This window comes from Loxodonta africana, chromosome 8 (genome assembly GCF_030014295.1).
Source record: "Loxodonta africana isolate mLoxAfr1 chromosome 8, mLoxAfr1.hap2, whole genome shotgun sequence".
NCBI classification, from domain to species: Eukaryota; Metazoa; Chordata; class Mammalia; order Proboscidea; family Elephantidae; genus Loxodonta; species Loxodonta africana.
Window position 1 is genome coordinate 80,601,416 of NC_087349.1, and position 21,583 is coordinate 80,622,998.

General features: G+C 38.8%; 1 long non-coding RNA gene across 1 annotated transcript; it reads left to right on the plus strand.

Moving 5' to 3' along the window:
• Positions 1-15,999: 15,999 nt before the first annotated feature.
• On the plus strand, positions 16,000-18,879 carry LOC135232243 (uncharacterized). The gene is made up of 2 exons (XR_010322707.1): positions 16,000-16,876; positions 18,592-18,879. It is a non-coding gene; the product is annotated as an uncharacterized LOC135232243 (long non-coding RNA).
• The last annotated feature ends 2,704 nt before the right edge of the window (positions 18,880-21,583 follow it).

A 21,583-nucleotide genomic window follows, 5' to 3' on the forward strand; every position in this document is an offset into this window, starting at 1 on the left:
CCGGCAGGGTAATTTTAGGAAAATTAACTAAGTTCAGAACTTTGGCAGTAAGGTGAAGATTGTCCACTGTATCATTGATCTGCTGAGACAGTTATGTATACATAAGTGCCCAGTAAAATGTCTTCTGCATAATAAGGCAGAGTAAACGAAGGTTATTAGTATATGGAAACATTACTATTACATCTCAGGATATTAATCCAACTACTAACCCAATTATAATACTTACTTAGCTAAAATAGTCACCGATGATCGTTGTTGTTCTTGTTAAGTATTGAAAGGTTGGTTCTGACTCATAGCTACCATATGTGCGACAGAACTAAACACTGACCAACCCTGTGCCATCCTCACACTCATTGCCGTGTTTGAGCCCACTGGTGCAGTCACTGCGTCAATCTATCCCACTGAGGTTTTTCCTCTTTTTTGCTGACCCTTTACTTTACCAGGGATGATATCCTCCTCCAGGGACTGGTCCCTCCTGATAACATGTCCAAAGTATGTGAATCGAAGTCTTGCCACCCTCCCTTCTAAGGAGCATTCTGGATGTACTTCTTCCAGATTTGTTTTTCCTTCTGGCAGTCCATGGTATATTCAATATTCTTCACCAATGCCACAGTTCAACGGCATCAATTCTTCTCCTGTCTTCCTTATTCATTGGCCAGCTTTTACATGCATGTGAAACCAAACCAAACAAAACAAAACAAAAAACATTGCCGTAGAATTGATTCTGACTCATAGCAACCGTATAGGTCAGAGCATGAAAATACCATGCCTTGGGTCAGGCCCACCTTAGTCCTCAAAGCGACATCTTCGTTTTGAACACTTTTGCAGCAGATTTGCCCAATGCAATATGTAGTTTAATTTCTTGACTGCTGCTTCCATGAGCATTGCTTGTGGATCCAAATAAAATGAAATCCTTGACAATTTCAGTATTTTGTCCATTTATCGTGATGGTCCAGTTATAAGGATTTTTGTTTTCTTTATATTGAGGTGTAATCCATACTGAAGGTTGTAGTCTTTGGTCTTTATCAGCAAGTGCTTCAAGTCCTCTTCACTTTCAGCAGTCAAGGTTGTGTCATCAGCATATTGCAGGTTGTTAATGAGTCTTTCTCCAATCCTTGATGCCACATTCTTCTCGTACAGTCCAGCTTCTCAAATTATTTGCTCAGCTTACAGTTTGAATAAGTATGGTGAAGAGATACAACCCTGTCACGCACCTTTCCTGATCTTAAACCATGTAGTATCCCTTTGTTCTGTTCAAACGACTGCCTCTTGGTCTATATACAGGTTCCTCATGAGCACAATTACATGTTCAGGAATTTCCATTCTTCACAATATTATCCGTAATTTGTTATGATCCACACAGTTGAACGCCTTTGCTCAGTTAAGAAAGCACAGGTAAACATCTTTCTGCTATTTTCTGATTTGAGGCAAGATTCATCTGACATCAGCAATGATATCCCTTGCTCCAAGTCCTCTTCTGAATCCGGCCTGAATTTCAGACACTTGCCTGTCAATGTACTACTGTAACCATTTTTGAAGGACCTTCAGCAAAATTTTACTTGTGTGTGCTTTTAATGATATTGTTCAATAATTTCTGCATTCTTTTGGATCACCTTTGATGATTAGCACTATAAAACTCTTTCTTTGAAATATGGACAAAGGAAGGAACACATATAAGAAAAAAAGATTCTTCATCTATCTACTTGAATTTTAGCATTACAATACCAAAAAGAATTTATGAATTTGACTTTTCTGAATCAACTCACGAAAATGAAAATTTTTTTTAAGTAACACTACAATACTTAGGATGTTTGAATTCTTAGGGGAAATGAAGCATGAGGTAGTTAGATTAAGATGTTTAAATGTTGGCTCTAGGTGCATTTGGCTGTGTCCTAACAATTGCCTGGAATCAGTACTCAAATTTCATATATGAGTCCTAAATTTCTGTTGTTTATACTTCATGGAGTCAAAGGAAGAAGATCCTAGGAATTGGAGTTTAAGTCCTAGTACTGCTTACCTGCTAATTTTTAGACCTTAGAAAGGCTATTTAATCTCTGTGGTTCTCACTTCTTATGTCAAAATTAATAGTAACTATCTGCTTCAATGGTTGTGAAGAGTAATAAAATAAGGATTGCAAAGTACTGTGCTTATAGTGGGGACTCAGAAATGTGCATTCCCTTCCTTTCTACTCAGTCAGGGAAAGCATATTTATGAACCCAAGAGACCAGGAAAATCTGACTTTGAAGTCTGAGGAACTCTGAGTATTTTGTTTCCACTGAAATGGTCCCATGTGATTGTGTAGAAGGGACAGTAAAGAAAGAAATGCAATGTATTTAATCATTTAAATATATATATATATATATATTTAGTAGAGCTTTGGATGGGATCTGGGGATATCACTATCAACTAAGTTATATAACTGCATATAGGTATTTACCCTCAAAATTAAAAAAGGTCTACATCCTCAAAATCTCAGTGGTCTATGAAGGACAAGCAGGTGAAGGCTATAAAAAGGCAACCTATACTTCAGCAGGAAACCCTGGTGGCATAGTGGTTAAGAGCCACTGCTGCTAACCAAAAGGTCAGCAATTCAAATCTACCAGGTGTTCCTTGGAAATCCTATGGGACATCTCTACTCTGTCCTATAGGATAGCTATGAGGCTGACTTGACAGCAACAGGTTTTTTTTTAAAATACTTCAATAAGATGGGGTACATCCTTTCCTCTGTCTTTACTTCTACTAGAGACTTTTGATGCAAAATAAAGTTAATTTTGGCCTTCCATTCCTTCTCGAGGGAATTTTAACATCCCTGGGACTGGAATATCTGACAGAGGCAATTCATCTTTGGTCTAAGGCCCTGAGGAGTAATATGTATTTCCCAGTGTTTCAAGGTGTGGGACAGAGGTGCACTCCTGAATTCTCTGTCTGAGATGAGGACATTGCCAAGCTGTTTCTGACTTCTAAAAGCCGAGTGAGCTAGTCTGGCATAGACTGAAATGCCAGTTGCTGGAAATACTGGACAACAGATATCAACAAAATTAAATAAATATCTGAGCTGGGCAAAAAAATATATATATATCTGTGTGCCAGGCGTATTGGGCCTCAAAATGAGAGAAGTGAGTAGGACTTGGCATTACAGTGTCCTTTCAGCGTTTTCAACTGAGTGGACACAGGTTACAGGGACTAGGGTTGTAGTGCCATTCAAGGGGAGATGAGACCCATACGAGACCGGGTGCTACAATCCTTACTGCCTCTTCCATGAAAAGCTCTATTTACTGGCTCAAGAAGTATTAAAAAGCTTTGTTTCCACTCAAGATTATAGGTGAAAGTATAAAGACATCCTTGAGAAATCAAGACCCCAAACCTATCCCATATCCATGGGTAGACTTGCTTATATGAATAGTGAATAAAATCCAAGCTGAGAAGTTATCATAAAAAACACAGTTCTGGATTGGTAAGACCTCACCCTTATTCTGCCCTGGCAAAAATGCTGTAAAGACAGAACTTCATGGCCCAAAGGACATGTGACAAAGACAGAAAAAAAAAAAAAAAGTATATATATATATATATATGTAATTGTGAGGAGGAACTCACTAGTACCAAAAAAAAAAAAAGTTATAATTAGGGTCAGTCACCTGATGCAAATATAGGAGACTTATCACTGAGACAACTAGTGGTAATGGAAGAATCTGAAAGAAAACAATAAAATTAATATTTTAAGTGGATTAGAGAAGTAAAAGTGAGAATACAAATCATAATGAATTAAAAAATATAATGAGGGGGAGAAGGACACAGGAAAATTTGTAAAACAAACAAACAAACTGAACTTCTAAAAATGAAAAATATGAGCAACGATATTAAAAACAAAATGAATTGGTTAAATGGCTGATCAGATCCAACCAAAAAGAAATTGTAAACTGAAGGACAAAACAGTTGAAATCACAGAATGTAGGCCAAAGGTACAAGATGTTTAAGAGTCACAGAAAATAGAGTGAGAAAGTCCAATATATTCAGCAGGAATTTTAAAAATAATAAAAATAATGTCTCTCTTCAAAAGCAATATTTGAAGATACAATGAATAAGAGCTTTGCAGAACTGAAGAAATACTAGTTTTCCTATAAACAGGATAAACTTAGCAGGATAAATAAAAACAGATGCACACCAATGCTCATCACTGCTAAGCTTATGTCAAAGACAAAGGGGGCATTCTTAAAAGTATTCATTACGAATAAGAGCAGATTTTTCAACAGCAACTGTTTCTTTTTACAGTTTTCTCTAGCAGGTAAATGGTTGCCCCATTTTCCAAGTTGCTCAGGCCCAGAAACCTTGCAATTATTGTTCATTTCTCTACTTCCTTCAAATCCATAGTCAGTAATTAGAGCTAGTCTTCTTATCTCTATCTTCTAAATGTCTCCCTAATCTGATCACTTCTGACACATCCCATCCCATCCCATCCCATCCCTCTAATTGACAACCTCATCTTTCACCTAGAGAACTGAAATCACCTTCTACTTGATCTCTCACTTCCTTGGTCCCTATATCAAATTACATCTTTCAAACCATCTGATGGCTTATATCTCACTCAGAGTAAAATCCAAACTCTCTTTTACTGCCTATAAGGTCCTACATAATTCCCAATTTCCATCTTGATTAATTTCTTCCAACATATTCCAAGCTCATTCTCACCTCAGGGCCATTGTTCTGGCTGTTCCCTCTGCTTGGAGTGATACTCACGTGCATCATCACCTAACATTTAGATTTTTTTCTTAAACACGTCCTCTTCAAAGAGACTTTCCCTGACCACGTTCCATAACTCTTCTTTGTGATTCTTTTTCATATTTAACATGACATGACCATGCTGTTTATTTGCCTATGTGTTTGCCTACCCCTCAACTAGAAGATAGATTCCCTGAAGACTTGTATGGCACTCTACTTTCCAATGCCTAGAATAGTGACTGGCATATAAAAAAAAAAAAAAAAAAATTTTTTTTTTTTTTTTTTTTTTGCATATAGCAAGTCTTTAATAAAATATTTGCTGAAAAAATGAATGAAGCCATTTTCCTAACAAGGAGAGAGATTACACATTGTTTTCAAACACAAGTGGAATACTTTTTTAAAAACTGGCTAATACTGGAGCACAAAGAAAGACCAGCCAATTCACAAGAGACCTAATACTCATGAAGAAGCAATGTACATATCCCTCTAAAAATTTTAAATTGCAAAAGCAACAAAATCTCTCTTATAAAACAATTATCTTCCCACTATCCAAACAGAAGATATTACAAATGCAACTGCAAAAACTGTTTGAAAGCCTAAGTGTGTTATTCATTCAGGAAAGAATCAGTCAGTATCTACTATTTGCTAGACTCCTGGTTTAAAACTAGAAAGAATTAAAAAAAAATAATAATAAGAAAACATATTTGCCCTAACATTACTGAAATTGAGTGAAAAAGCATGATATATATATATATATCATATATGTTCAGATTTGGCATTTTAAATGTATTATATACTTGAGGATGTGAACTTTGAGCTGGGACTTAATTGATACATTCAAATGTAATAGATATAGATGGAAGAAGCAAAGGAAGAATTTCCAAGTGAAGAGATAGGTAAATGCAAATCTATGGAATTGGGGAATTTTACAACATTTTTAGAGAAATACCAAGTCATTCAACTTGTTGAAAATACAGACTCTAAGTGATAAAGCTATACTGAGGACAAATTTGGAGCCTTAAAAGCCAGATTAATGAGTATAGACCTTTATGGACTGGTGATGAGGAAATTGAGAAGGCCTAAAGGAAAAAAATAATCCAAATCCAAGTCATGCTTTAGAAAGTTTTATTTGACTGGGGATGTTACGGTGCAAAGAAAAGGGTATATTAGGGGTCATGGAACACAGACGAACAAGCTTTTCTTGAGGAGAAGACCACAGTGCTTGAGTGGGCTACCCTAGCAAGACTTCAGTTTCATTCATACCTGTGCAGTGAAATTGGCCACTGTAGAAGTGGACAAAGGTAATGTCACTGACAGGTTGTGGGTAGAGGAGTGGTCACTGAAGCATTCTCTAACCTCCAGAAAAAGAGAGAAAAGAAATGTCTTATATGGATTTTTTGTCTAAGACATATTCCTAGTTTCTGATAAAGATGGATGCACGTTGCGCATTCCTGCCCACACTTCTCTGGCAAAAAGAAAGAAAACAGTGGGCCCCTTGTGTTTTTATTAATTTCCAACCCATTAGTGTGGAAACTTTTAGCATAAGAGTAAATAGCTCCTGGCTTCCATCACCAAGAATAAAGAAATCTCTGCTTTCACCTTTGAATGGGAGGTCACTAAGTGAGATGAATAATGTTCTGCAATTACTGAGCCATGCAAGATATGCTGAGTAATATATTTATGAGCAAATGCACAATTCCTTAATTAATTTTAAATATCCAGCTTATCCTAGCTGCCATCTAAGCTTTAATATTACCCTATTCAAGCCAAGTCTGTGGTTTTGAATTTGCTTTGCAAATGGTATGTGATTTGAATTTGCTTATGTTAGCAATATTCTGATTTCATCTGCTACCATGATCTGTCTTAAGAATTCTGACTAGATAATTCTATTTAGAAGCAAAGGTAGAATACAAATAAATCTCTGAATAGATCTGTCATGGTAAGTATAGCAGAATGTTGTATTATCTGACTTTTTAAATTTTCTAAGTATTCTTCCAAGGTTATGATGTCAGATTAAATAAATATATATAATTTAGGTAACACTAGGGTAGGGAAAAAAAAATAATGAAGATATTACAAAGGGATTTTTTAAAAAGGCAAAAAGTCACAAACCCGGTGCCGTTAAGTCACAAGGAGGAGGTAAATAGCAGATGGTCCCATGGTGACCATGGTCATTGTGTGTGACTGAGGTTGTGATGGGGGCCAGAGGGAGCTAAAATCCAGCTCTTCACTGCTCTCACCAGGAGAGGCCTGTGTTTTCCCAGAGGAAAAGCTTTTTCCTAATTTAAGGATAACTGGCTTAGCATACCCAAGGAGGCGCAAAGTCAAGCTGGCAGTGAGGAAAGCAAAGAACCAACAGAAATTACTTCTCAAGAAGCATAGGAACAGGAGCACTAAGGGAAAGTAGGAGGGAAATCAAGAGACTACAGTGAACACTGAGAAGCTGGATCCCCTCCCACGTCACATCTTGGGGGAATTGTCCTTCCCAATTCCCAACGGAAGTTTAAGGTTAATCTCTGGTCCAAGATGAAAAATAAACAAAGCAACAGCTTTTTCTTAGTTGGTTGTCCGACTCTGGCACTCAGACTCCTGGGTAATCTGACCATCCCAATAGGAATGACATTGAACCCAGAAGTTCCTCAAAAACTATTCACTCAGGCAAATCTACAGGGCAACTTAAATCAATGAAACATAGCCAGGTTTTCAGAGATTCTAATCAGTTTCTTTGTCTCCCACTTTTATCCATGAGCACATTGCCAGTGTTTAAATAACAGTTGAAAGAAGAGAAGTGTCTTAGCCTTGGTTCTCCAGAGAAATAAAATCAGTGAAGTGTATATATGTATATACACACCTTCTCACTTATAGACTCTTGAAACCTGGCAAATCCCAGAATCGGCAGGTCAGGCTGCAGGTTGCTGGCTCAAATTCCAAAAACTGGAAGTCAGATGATGATGATGCAGATACAGGATTCAGAGCAAGAGCAAGACAGAACTTTGCCAGAGCATTCATATATATTGGATTCAGCCATGCCCTCAAGGAAACTTCCTTTACTTGAACAAGTCAGTAACTTGAGTAAGGGTATAACTTGAGTAAGGCTGGGACTTAAGCCATGCCCTAGAGTAAAGGCATAACTCAAGATACATCCCACACTAATCCTGCCTTATTAACGTATGGAGGTTTAGGATTTACAACACACAATTACACGATGCCACTAAATGGAGGACAACTACATCAGATCACAAAATGGGAGACAGTTACACAATACTGGGAATAATTACCTAGCCAACTTGACACATAATATTAACCATCACAATCCAACCCTTGCTGGCTTGGTACCTCCACCTATCTCCTTATACCATACATAATTTTTAAATGAAGACAATTATAAGGTCATACGTACACATAACATGATACAATTACCAAGTGTACAACAGAAAGCACACTAGCCCCATTTACATTTTATATAAGGGAGGAAAGAATGTACAAATATTATATATATATAAACACACACACACATACATGTGTAATAAAACAATGAAGAAATACTCATAACAATTACAGTGCTAGTTTCTGCAACTGTTCACGTGGTCATAACTGGTATTTAGAACTACCTTCTTCCACCACCCATTCTGTATTCTCTTTACCCTCAGCAAGCACCTCAACTGGTCTTGGTTCTTCACCTGGGGGGATGACCGAAATCTTCATTCCTGAAGGGTCTGGAGCATTAGTAGTCATGTTGGAATTGGGTTTCTGTAGTTAATAGTGAGATGCCCTAAGAGATCTTCTATATTCCAGACATACTCTTCTTTACCTCCATTATGTAATACCAATCTGATTTCTCTTGATAATCAGGATTAATTACACCAGCCAATGTGGTAACTCCCTTCTTTGCCTGTTGATTCAGAAGCATGAGGAACACAAAATGATGGGGTGGCATTGTTAACTTCAAGTTCAGTGGAATCAGTGACATGCCTTCAAGTGGTAACATTTTTCCCTTTAGAATTAAGTCCCCTAGGCCTGCAGAGCATAGGGTTGCAGGGACAAGAAGGAAAAATTTCCACTAGGTGTAACAGTGAGTGGTGCCACTCCCATTTCCACCTCTTGATTCCTTGACCCATGAATCCTAGCTGTAGGAGAGACAGAATCATATATTAGATGCTGGTTTAGAACATATACATCCTCCTGGAGAACATTGCTCCAACCCTGCAAGGTATTGCCACCTGGCTGGCACTGTAATTGTGTCTTTAGAAGGCCATTCCATTGTTCTGTCAAGCCTACTACTTCAGGATGATGGGGGGCATGGTAAGACCAGTGAACTCCTTGAGTATGGGCCCATTGCTGCATTTCATTTACTGTGAAGTGAGCCCCTTGATTTGAGGCAATGCTGTGTGGGATATCATCATGGCGGGTAAGGCATTCTATGAGTCCACAGATGGTAGTTTGAGCAGAAGTATTGTGTGCAGAGAAGGCAAATCTGTATCCAGAGTAAGTGACTATTCCAGTAAGAACAAAATTCTGCCCTTTCCATGATGGAAGTGGTCCGATATAATCAACCTGCCACCAAGTTGCTGGCTGATCGTCATACCGGGGACTCAGTGTTGGTCTCTGCTCCTGGCAGATTGGGCACTCAGCAGTGGCTGTAGCCACATTGGCCTTTGTGGGTAGAAGTCTATGTTGCTAAGCTCATGCATAATCTCCATCCCTACCACCATGGCCACTTTGTTCATGAGACCACTGGGCAATGACAAGAGTGGCTGGGGAAAGAGGAAGGCTGGTTTCCACAGATCACATCATCCATATACTTGGTCGTTAAAATCCTCCTCTGTCAAGGCCACTCTTTGCTGAGCATTCAAATGAAACACAAATATCTTTACTTCTTTGGCCCATACCTCTTCCCCATACATCCTTGACACCAGTTTTCCAATCATGTTCGTTCCAAATCCCTAACCATTAAGTCAAACCATTGGCCACAGTCTATGAATCTGTATACAATCAGCACATCTGGTCATTTCTCCTTCCATGCAAAGTGAACAACCAGGTGCACTGCTTGAAGTTCTGCCCTTTGGGAGAATTTCCTTTCACCACTGCCATTCAGGGGGGTCCCAGAAAAGGGATGCAACGTTGTTCCCACAGTCCACCTTCGAGTGGTGCTGGCATGTTGCACAGAACCATCTGTAAACCAGGCATGAGCTCTGTCTTCCTCAGTCAAATGATCATAAAGAAATCCCCATGAGATCATAGTTACACACTGGGAGGGGGAATGTACTGTGACAAGAGTGGAAACCATGGGCATTTGGGCCACTTCTTCATGCAAAATTTACTTGTTCCTTCAGGTCCTGCTGGGGTCAAATCTTGTATATACCACTTCCATTTAATGATGGAGTGTTGCCATGCATGTCTGAATTTATGACTCTGTGGGTCAGACAATGCCCAGTTCATGATGGGCAGCTCAGACTGCATGGTGATTTTGTGGTCAATGGTTAGGCATTTGGTCTCTGCTAAGGTCCAGTAAAAAGTCAAAAGCTGTCTCTCAAAAGGAGAGTCATTTAACTGCAAAAGATGGCAGGGCTTTGGTCCAAAATTCTAAGAGTCAGCCCTGTGATTCACAAACAGGAACCTGTCAAGACTCCAAACAGCATCTCTATCTGGTATTGACACTTCAAGCACCACTGGTCAGCTGAATCTTACAGCTCAAGTGGCAGAGTAACTTGCATGGCAGCCTGTATCTGTTGCAGAGCCTTCTCTTGCTCTAGGCCCCACTCAAAACTATCAGCTTTTTGAGTCAAGTGATAAATAGGCCAGAGTAGCACACCCAAATGAGGGATCTATTGCCTCCAAAATCCAAAGAGTCCCACAATGCATTGTGTCTCATTTTTAGTTGCAATAACTCATTCTTCACTTTAGGAGGATTATCTTGACATGCACTGGACCCCTAGAAGTATCACTAAGGTGGAAGGTGGCTGAATTTTTGTCGAGTTAATTTCCCACCCTCTAGCATGCAAATATTTTACCAATAAGTCCAGAGTGACCCCCACTACTTCTTACTATGTTCAATCAGCACAATGTCATCAACATAATGGACCAGTGTGACATCTTTTGGAAGAGAAGGGTGATAAAGTTCCTTGCGGGCTAAATTATGAGATATGTCTGGAGAGTTAATATACCTCTGAGGTATGTCAGTGAAGGTGTATTTCTGACCTGGCCAACTGAAGGCAAACTCCTTCTTCTATTCCTTCAAAATGGGTATGAAATAAAAGGCATTAGCCAGAACAATAGGTGCATAACACTTACCAGAAAATATATTAATTTGTTCAAGCAATGAAACCACATCTGGAACAGCAGCTGCAATTGAATTCTCCACCTGGTTAAGCTTTCAATAATCTAATGTTCTTCTCCAAAATCCATCTCTTTTTTGCACAGCCAAATAGGTGAGTTGAATGGGGATGTGATGGGAATCACCACCTCTGCATACTTCGAGCCTTTGATGGTGCCAGTAATCTCTGCAATTCCTCCAGGAATACAATATTGCTTTTGGTTTACTATTTTCTTAGGCAGAGGCAGTTCTAATGGTTTCCACTTAAGTTCTGCTACCATAATAGCCCTTACCCCACATGTCAGGGATCCAGTGTGAGGGTTCTTCCAGTTGCCGAGTATGTTTATTCCAACTGTGCATTCTGGAACTGGGGGAATCACTACAGGATGAGTTCAGGGACTCATTGGACCCACAGTAAGAAGGATCTAAGCTAAGACTTCCTTAATAACCTGACCTCCATACTCCCCACTCTGCCTGGTGGGCCACATTGATGTTTTGGTTCTCCTGGAGATAGTATAAGTTCAGAGTCAACATCCAATAACCCCCCAAAAGTCTGATTATTTCTTTCTCCCCGGTGAACACTCTCATAAAAGGTTGCCAATCCCTTTAGGGAAGGCTGGGAGAAAAATTTGCAGTATAACCTTTTGGCAATGCAATGAGGTCCTTCCTCAAGCGGACCTGGCCTCCCCTTCATTCAATGGGTTGTGGGTCTGTAAACTGGCTCAAATTTGGGAATTGATTGAGGGGCTGTAACTCTCTATTCTAGTGATTCAAGTTAGACTGCCATTCATTTAATCGAGAACTCTTGCACTGTACAGATCAAGCAATTATTTAATAGAGTTTCCATCTATTTCACTCCTAGGGACACCATGACACCAAAAGTCCATACAACCCAGACAATTCCAATTACTGCTTTAACTCTGCGGTCCATTATTGTAACCATGCCCACCTTGGCTTCGGTGATTAAGTATTGCCCTTTGGCCCCTACTACAACAGGGTTCTATCAGTCCCATTGTAGATAGGCATCTTAACTCAGTTAGGGAAGTTCCCACTGTCAAATCTGATATACAATATAGCACTCACAGCGGTATTCAAGGCTGCTGGGGTTCCCTTCACAAATTTGTTCCTCACCATTGTGGTAAAATGTGTGTCCTCTGGGCACTCCACTAGTGGATCTGTGGGTCCAATCTGATAAATCCACTCTAACATGCAAATTTCCCTGAGCCTTTGGATATCTCCTTCTAGTATACCAAGGCAAGGCTGGTACTTTAGCTTGATTTAATGTAGGGCACTGCTTCTTTCATGCTTCAGTAAACCAACGAAATAAGCTATTAGATTCTTTTCTACCCTCTCAAGCTGAAACACTGAATGAAGGATCTGTGCTTGCTGGGCCCATATCAATAAACTCAGACTGATCTAACCTTATGTTCCTTGCACCGTTATCCCACACCGTTAATAGCCATTCACATACGTATTTCCCAGGTTTCTATCTGCATATTTTAGAAAAGTCAATCAGTTCTTTTAGAGTGTAGCATACCTCCTCCTGGGTCACACTTCGTACTTCACCTTTTGGGGTTCACTGGAACTTAAGCCTGGTTATAAGTCTAGAAGAAAAATGGGTGGTGGAGGGGGGTCCTGGAACATTCAACAATTTCTTGTAAGTGTTCTGCCTCAGGTAATGCTCCAGGCATCATCCCAGATGCCACCCCAGGCAAAACCTCAGCTTCATGCACAGCTGGGTCAATCTCATCAAATGGGGGGTGGAAGGAATAATGATATTTCTGGGGATGGTGGCTTAGCAAAGATGGAGTAATTTCTTCAGATATGAGGGGTGGTGCAGTGGGCAGGAGTGATTCACCAGAATTTAGGGGCCAGTTTTCTTGGTTTCCTGATTATCTGCCCATATGTCCCCACATCCCAACTTTCAGGATCCCATTCTTCCTAATTAATGGCCTCACTTAGACTTCAGACACCATTCGATGTCAGGAATTCAATTAACATTACAATTCAGTCACTGTTAAGATAAGATTCTGGATTTGAATTTAGGCAACACTAGCTCTGTCACTACAAGAAATAAGACTTTCATTCAGGGCCGCTTTCAGGTCTTTTATGTAGCACTTGAGCTATAAGTCTGAAGCCCTGAGTTCATCTCTTTCTTTTACCACTTCGTCTAATGAAAGTAGGACAATCAACTAGCTTCCTTATACTTCTCATTCTGATGAAACTGTAGAAAAGTATCCAATATGCAATTGCCCAGTACCTTTCCTTTCACAGATATTTGACCTATTGGTAGTAATATTTTGCTTATTTCCATTGCTACCTTATGCCATGGATTAGCAGTACCCTCTTTACTACTGGAGGCAAAGTTATCAGTACCTTTAAGATCAGCCAGACTTGATAACAAGTTTAGAAAATTCATTCTTACAATTTTGTTTCTCTAGAACCACTCTTAGTACCAAATCAGCAAGTCAGATGACAGACTGCTGGCTCACAGGGCTGTGGAAGCTGGCCAATCCCAGGACAGGCAGGTCAGATGGCAAGTTGCTATCTCAAGTCCCATGAACTAAAGGTCAGATGATGACAAGCCACATGCAGGATCCAGAGCAAGAGCAAGACAGACCTTTACCAAAGCATCCATATACATTGGATGTAGGCCACATCCTTGAGGAAACTCCCCTCACTTGAGTAAGGTGGTGCCTTGAGTACGGGCTTGACTTGAGCAAGGCTGTGACTTGAAGGCATGACTCAAGATATACCCCACATTGATCCTGCCTCATTAACATATAGAGGTTTAGAATTTACAACACGTAATTGCACAATACCATAAAATGAGATAATTCCTTCAGATGACAAAATGGAGGACAATTACACAATACTGGGAATAATGGCCTAGCCAAGTTGACACATGACTTTAATCATCACAAGAATCCTTTAGTGGAATGTTGTGATATAGGTAATCCATCAGGAGGAAAAAAACTACTTGGAAGAAACAGACCAGGAAATTAAAAGAAAACATTGATATCATTAATATATGCAGAGATAGAAGATACTACACCCACAAAACAAAAATGGATTGCTTAAATAGAAAAGAAAAGGAAAAATGGTTGGGAGTTAAACATATGATAGTAGAAATTAAAGAGTCAATAAAAGGGGTTTGTTTGGAGGACAAAAAAATCTAGGAAATCTTTTCAGACAATAAAGCAAAAAGACAAAAAAAGAAATACAAGAAAAGGTAAGCAAATTAGAAGGCCAGCTCAGGAGGTACAACATCCAATGTCTATTCATATCCTCCTTCCTGTATCTGTAGTCCTGCTGCTGCCAAAAGGAAATGGCACATATTCTCTTTTGAAGAATCCTTAAAAGATATATGTTGTTTTGAATTGCAAGGTTTGGAAGACTCACCGGGTTATTCGTTAGGAGGAAGGTTATTCCTCTGTACCTACCCAGAATTATTATCACATGAGCCAGAAAATCAACATTGTACACCATTACTTAATCACACACAAAGGCCTCATTCCTCCATTGCCAGGTTATCTGCTCCTGGAGACCCTTATCTCCTGATTCCCTACTGTGTCTCCACATACAAGCCTGTCTGTTTAGTTGGTACATAGTGAACACTACCAAAATATTATCAAACAGGTATTGAGTGAGTTTCCATAAGCTTTTATGTAGTGAAGGAATACTTTTCTCTGATATTGTAGGTGACTCAACTTCAGCAGCTGCAGTTACTGAAATAATTATTACTCCCCTGATTTAATGTCTCTGGTGAGGTCGTAAGTGACTATCTTAGTCATACAGTGCTGCTATAACAGAAATACCACAAGCAGATGGCTTTAACAAAGAGAAATTCATTCTCTCGCAGTCTGGTAGGCTACAAGTCCAAATTCAGTGGGTCATCTCCAGGGGAAGGCTTTTGTCTCTCTGTCAGCTGTGAAGTGAGATCCCTGTCATGAATCTTCCCCTGTTTGAGGAGCTTCTCCCAGGTCCAAAGGACACATTTTGCTGCCGGTGCTGCTTTCTTGATGTTATAACATCCTCCTGTCTCTCTGCTCCCTTTTCTTTTTTATATCTCAAAAGAGACTGGCTTAAGACACTATCTAAAAAAAAATCTTGTAGAGCTCATCAAATAGCTGCTACTAATCCATTGTATTATATTATAGTGATAGGATTTACAACACATAGGGAAATCCCATCAGATGACAAAATGAAAGACAACCAGGTAATACTGGGAATCGTGACCTAGCAAAGTTGGCAGATATTGGGGGGAGGGGGGCGGGGAGGGGGCACGATTCAATCCATGACAGCTATGTAGTAAAAAAAACACACACACACACACGCACACAAATAAACACCAACCACCTTTACAGAATTTTATTCTAACAGTTCCACAATTGTCAAGTTACTCTATTATGAATGCATTCAGTGTTGAAGAGCATGAAAATGCTACATGGGTCAGGCCCTAATGTGATCAAAGGGTTTATCCTACTCCACAGAGCATTTATTTAATATAATTAGATGGTTCTTGTAAACACCTATTGTCTTAGTCATCTAGTGCTGCTATACCAGAAATACCACAAGTGGATGGCTTTAACAAAGAGAAGTTTATTCTCAAATCCAAATTCAGGGTGTCAGCTCCCGAGGAAGGTTTTTTCTCTGTCGGCTCTGGAGGAAGGTCCTTGTCCTCTATCTTCCCATGGTCCAGGAGCTTCTCAGGTACAGGAAGCCCAGACCCAAAGGATGCACTCTGCTCCCAGTGCTACTTTCTTGGTGGTATGAGGTCCCCAATTGTCTGCTTGCTTCCCTTTCCTTTTATTTCCTGAGAGATAAAAGGTGGTACAGGTCACACCCCAGGGAAAATACCTTTATCTTGGATTAGGGAGGTGACCTCAGTAAGGGTGGTATTACAATCCCACCCTAATCGTCTCAACATAAAATTACAATCACAAAATGGAGGACAACCACACAATACTGGGAATCATGGCTTAACCAATTGGATACACACATTTTGGGGGGACACAATTCAATCCACGACACCTATCATAAAGAAAGGAATAGCTAAGAGCATAAGACAGAGCAGGAGGGTTTGCCCCAGCACTTGTCAAAGCTTTGCCATGCCTCAGACCTAGCTCCTCAGCTAACATCTAGTAACTGTGTGACCTTGGGCAAATTGTTTATTCAATATGTGATGCCATTTTTTCATCTTTAAAATAAAGGTAATAATAGCTGCCCTACAAACATCAAATAAAATAATTTATGAAGGCACTTTGAAAACTGTAAAGCAGTTTAACATTTGCATATTGTAATTATATATATTGCATACGGTTGTATAATATTGTCATTATATTATTACTATCAAACATAATTATTAAATCTCAGAACAAACAACAAAAGCCCTGAGAAGCTGAGGAAACAAATAGCAGACAAGCCTCCAGTACAAACAGAGAAGGATAAATTCACAGTGGGAACATGGAATAAGGACAAGTAAGGTGAAGTGCAGGCTGTTTATATTTTGGGAGGTTTTACTGGAAGTGCATGTGCCGGAAAACACAGCTTTCAAGCCAATGAGCATAATCATGGAATTTCTTGCCAAGAATGAGATCTTAGAGGAGGGGACTTCCAAGTTTTTCTTTCTTTCACAATTTTAGGGTTTTTTCGGGCTTTGTTTTTGTTTTAAATAAGGTGTAAGATCTGGGACTACATTCCACTTCTTGCAAATTGTGCACAGCAAGTGTGCGGTGACCTTTTTTCCCCCTCAGATTTTTATCTCCTGTACATTCCCATGGAGTCTACAGGAATCAACATCAACAGCAGACCCCGGGAGCCATCAGAGATGAGAGAGAAAGAAAGGTGAGTGTGGCGTGAGCATGCCACGTAGGTCTTCAAGAAATGGAGGGAGGGGAATTTGTGCCCATGCATTTCCTCTTATGTAAGGTATCTTTTTTTTAATATTTTCATATTTCTGAAAATGGGAGGCACTTGTGATGATGCAGTATTAATCTTACTCAACATATATTTCATAGAATATATCTTGCCCATCAGAAAAACAAACCTGTTGTTAAATTATTGGTACATCTGGCAGTGAAGGTATATTTTAGTGAGAAAATATATTTATTTACAGTGACCACAGTTTTTAATGATCTTAACAGTAAGAAAAACAACGCTCTTGCTAGAAGTTTATCATTTTAGAGGGTACTTTTTCTTACTTCCTTCATTAAAAAAAAATTTTTTTTACTAAGTGTCCATGATGCACTGACCCCTAGAGAAACAAGTCCATAGCTCTTAGAGAAGAAGGCGAGAAAGCCATGTTATACAGAAAGGTCATGCCTCCTAGATAGCCCTAAAATGTTCCTGCCATGTGCTAAGGAACTCGGGTAGGAAGTGCCTCTTCTCATTTCCTCTCTTTCACTCCTCCAGAGCTCTGATCCTCTAGACATAGCTCATTTCAATCCATCAATCAAAGATCATGAAATCTCTAGAAGGATACTCTTGACCTACTCTTGGCTAGAGAGGAGTGGAGGTCAATGATTCTGATCCCTTCACTTAGGAATCATGACTTATTAGAAAGTGTCCTCTCCTAAGGAATTACAGCCTGCTCTCCAGGGGATCCCCAACCAACTCCTGTTGTCGTCAGTTCACTCCAGTGAGGTTCAAGATTAAGTGCTTAGGAATAGAATCCCCAGCAGTTACCTCAGATGTAAGGAATAAAGTTTGGCTTTGTGATCATGGCATTTAAGACTCCCAAGAACTTAGCATGAAACAACATTTTCCATTCTTTCCACTTACTCCATATATATAATCTATCCACGCTATTCAAACTGGTCTAATGTCTATTTATCTACTTTTTTTTATTTCTGCCTAATGCCTTTAATCATGCTATCCTTCTATTTAAAAAAAATTATTGAGGAATAAAATATAGCACAGTACATACATCAATGATACTATTACTTTTTACCTAATATATGTAAATGCATGTATCCACCACCCAGATCAAGGTACAGGACACTTTCAACACCCCATATTACTACCTTATCTGCCTTTCCAGTCATCATCTTCCTCAGAAATAAAACTTTTCTGTTATGTATTACCATAGATTAGTTTTTCTACAGCATTAAAAAATAATAATAATACATTACTATCAAGTTAATTCCAACCCATAGCAACCCTGTAGGACAGAGTAGAACTTCCTCCATAGGGTTTCCAAAGCTGTAAATCTTTACAGAAGCAGACTGCTACATCTTTCTCCGGCAGAGCGGCTGGTAAGTTCAAAACACAGACCGTTTGGTTAGCAGCCAAACACTTAACAACTGTGCCACAAGAGTTCCTTTCTGCAGAATAGTTGGACTTAGTTATCTAGCAGGAATGAGACAAGGAAAGAAGTGTCACATAGGAAGGAAAGGATGTTAGCCCTCTCTGACTGGTCCTCTCTTCCACCAACTACCCTACCACATGCAGAGATCCAAGAGTTGAGCCTGGGTCATCACTTACGTATTGTAGCACCCCAAATTAATGAATACTGAATCCACAGTTTTACTAGGTTTTCATATGTTCAATTATCTCCACAGAATTCTCTGTGAAATAGGACGTTCATCACACGATCCAGGAGAGAGAAGAATTTCACACTGACTTAAAGAAAAAGCATCTTTATATAATGACTCCTTTAATTAAAAAGGATATAAAAGTGTGTTTAAAGAGATCGATTGAATTTTTCATTTTAATGGTATATTACTCTGTGATTTTTTTATGATAACATAAACGAGTCCTTAGAATGCTGTTCTGACTTGTGTAATGATAATAGATAAGGTCCAAAATGACATTCCAGCATACTCCCCCACAAAATAGCCTTTCATTGAGCCATTGATCAATAAACTGAGAGTCTAATGGTTCAACTAGCTATAAATCTCTCTAACCATGCTATCACTGAGCTCACATTTCTCTGACTTTTATTTAAAGATAATACAAAACAGTTAATTAAATGTCTTTTTTTTTAACCAAGCCTTTTATGTCTGTGACATTTACTGACTGACTTATCTAGTAATCCATGAGAAAGAAAATAATAATAATAAGTGAAATAAAAAAAAAATGTTCTTATCAAATTCCTACCCAACTTATCTCATTTCCTTTTTGCAATCAATGTATTCATTGGGTGGCAGCTGTGTGCAGGACATTACACCAAGCAAGAAGTAAAAAAAAAAAAAACCCATTCTAAAGTTAGTTACAATCCTGGATAGGGGAGATAAGAAAAAAAATGAAAATGACTACCTAGAATCAAATGAAGGTGAAGACATATTTCTCTATCAAGAAAAAAAAAAAAAAAGTTTTTTTTTTTTTTTTTTTTAATGGAAACTGAGGACACTTGAGCTGGAGCCTTTCTCCAAGTACAGTAAAATATAATGTCAGGATTGGGAGTGTGCCAGGCAGCAGAGACTCATTTTGGTGAAGATACCAGGGACCTTTGGCCTCGCTCAGAACCAAATATCTAAAAACGAAAGGTGTGAAACTCCAAAAAGCCCGTTCTACTCTGCTGTGAACTCTATTACTGCTGAAGCTCAGAGAGAAAAAGAAAAGATGACAGCCAAACAAATGCTGTCAGAGCCCGATGTTGAGAAACAAGGAGTCAAATCCTCATGGTCACAAGACAAATCCAGGAAATAATATCCCAAGTGTTTACAAGTCCTTTTTCCCCTTGACAGGAATAGATTACTAGAAATGATACAAGTACTCTTTTCCCCTTGGTTGACAGGAAGAAACTCAGAAGTTATCCAATCCCAGTAAATATCAAATAAATCTCTATTAATAGATAAATCCAACTCAGCATTGCATTTCCATTGGCCTGAAAAACGATGCTTGGAACCATCTGGCTGAAATTAGTGTTCAGCTTCTCCACTTGCCTCCAGGTTGAGCCACTGTTACTCACGCAAGGTCAAGCAAAATCATAATTAAAGTACTGAAGAGGTTAATCAACACCCCACACATATTTTTGAGGTTTTAAATGCGCACTTTAAATATATCTTATAACGTAATTGTCAAAAATCGACGTAATCATCTAGCTGCTTATATATCTCAATTCAATTATTGCATGATAGAACACTTTGTATTTATTCAGGCATTTTGACTGTACAGATGGTTCTTAATCCGTGATAGAAAGGAAAAAATAAAGATCTGTCAGTTTTCTTTTCAACTTGTATCTTTATATAACTTATAGAGATACAAAATTCTCAAGTAGTTCACAAAGAAATGGCATTCTTTGCTCTTTTTTTTCCCCTGCCGAGCTGTTCGTTTTATTTTTAATATTTAAGCCAAAGTCATCTCAGTCCCGCTCAGTGGAACGGAACTCTCTTACCTGTCTTGCCCCTTGCCTTGACTATTTTAGTCCCTCCAAAACTGCTTCTTGAGGAAATTTTTATGTTTACCCTTAACAACCCCGAGCTTAACTTTACTGGAAAGGGTAGTCACCATCCTTCCATGTAAAAACTGATAGTTCAGTATTTTCTAAAACACTTCATTCAAATTCTGAGCCACTGTTAATGGTTAGATATTTCCCTTTATCCAACCAAAATCTAGGCAACAAATCACTAGACTTGGTCTGGCATCTGAAGTAAACAGGACCTGTCTAATGCCCCTTCCTCTGCATGCAAACACATAGGCCTTTAAGGAACCTGATTGAAATACTTGCTGGTTTTGTTTGTTTGTTTTGAAAGCAAAACTATCCAAGCAAGATAATATTTTCTTCATAGGAACAGAAGTGCTGATTCTCTTCTGGTTTTCCATGGAGTAGTATTTCTTTGTCCCAAATCCCCTTTTGAGAAATGAGAACATCTATTTTCCTCCCAACTCTAACCTTCCCAAATCATGCAGGACAGACTAATTACGTTTTAGACAGGCAATTTAGTTCATCAATCATCGACCAAGAGAAGTTGGTAATATTCACATATTAGGAAACTGTAAGAGTTTGATCAGTTAGGAAGGATAGACAATTTCATAGAATTTTTGAGCATTTTGTCAGAAGGAGGGAGAAGGGTACTCTTTCTTAAATAAAAAAAATAAAAATAAAATTTTTTTTTTTTTCTTTCTTAAATACCCGGCTTAAATTTTATCTCCTCTGTGACACCTTCATCGCCACCACCCCCAGCTTCCTTCAAACTTTAGTCATCATTCATTTCCTATTAAAGCTTTGTTTGTGTTGTGGTCATAGACCAACTCTGCTTTATGGTTCGATGTGCTCAAATCTTTCTCCCAGTTACTTGGTGGCTACTGAAAGATAAGAAAGTTAACCATCTATGTTATTCCCAGAGCCAGGAACACGGTTAGAGATCAACAGATCTTAATTTCCTTGAATTAACTCTATTTCCCAAAGACAAGATGAATAAATTCCATTGATTTGCTCCAAGGTCACAGATGTTCATGGCTTAGAATGAAGCTGATTCAGCTTTCCTGGTCTCATTCAAACAGACTAGGGCTGTACATGCCATTCAAGCATTACATAAAACTATGTTCCTAAGAATATCTGTTAGGTTTTCAAAATCACAATATGTGTAGTATTTATATTTCACAGCT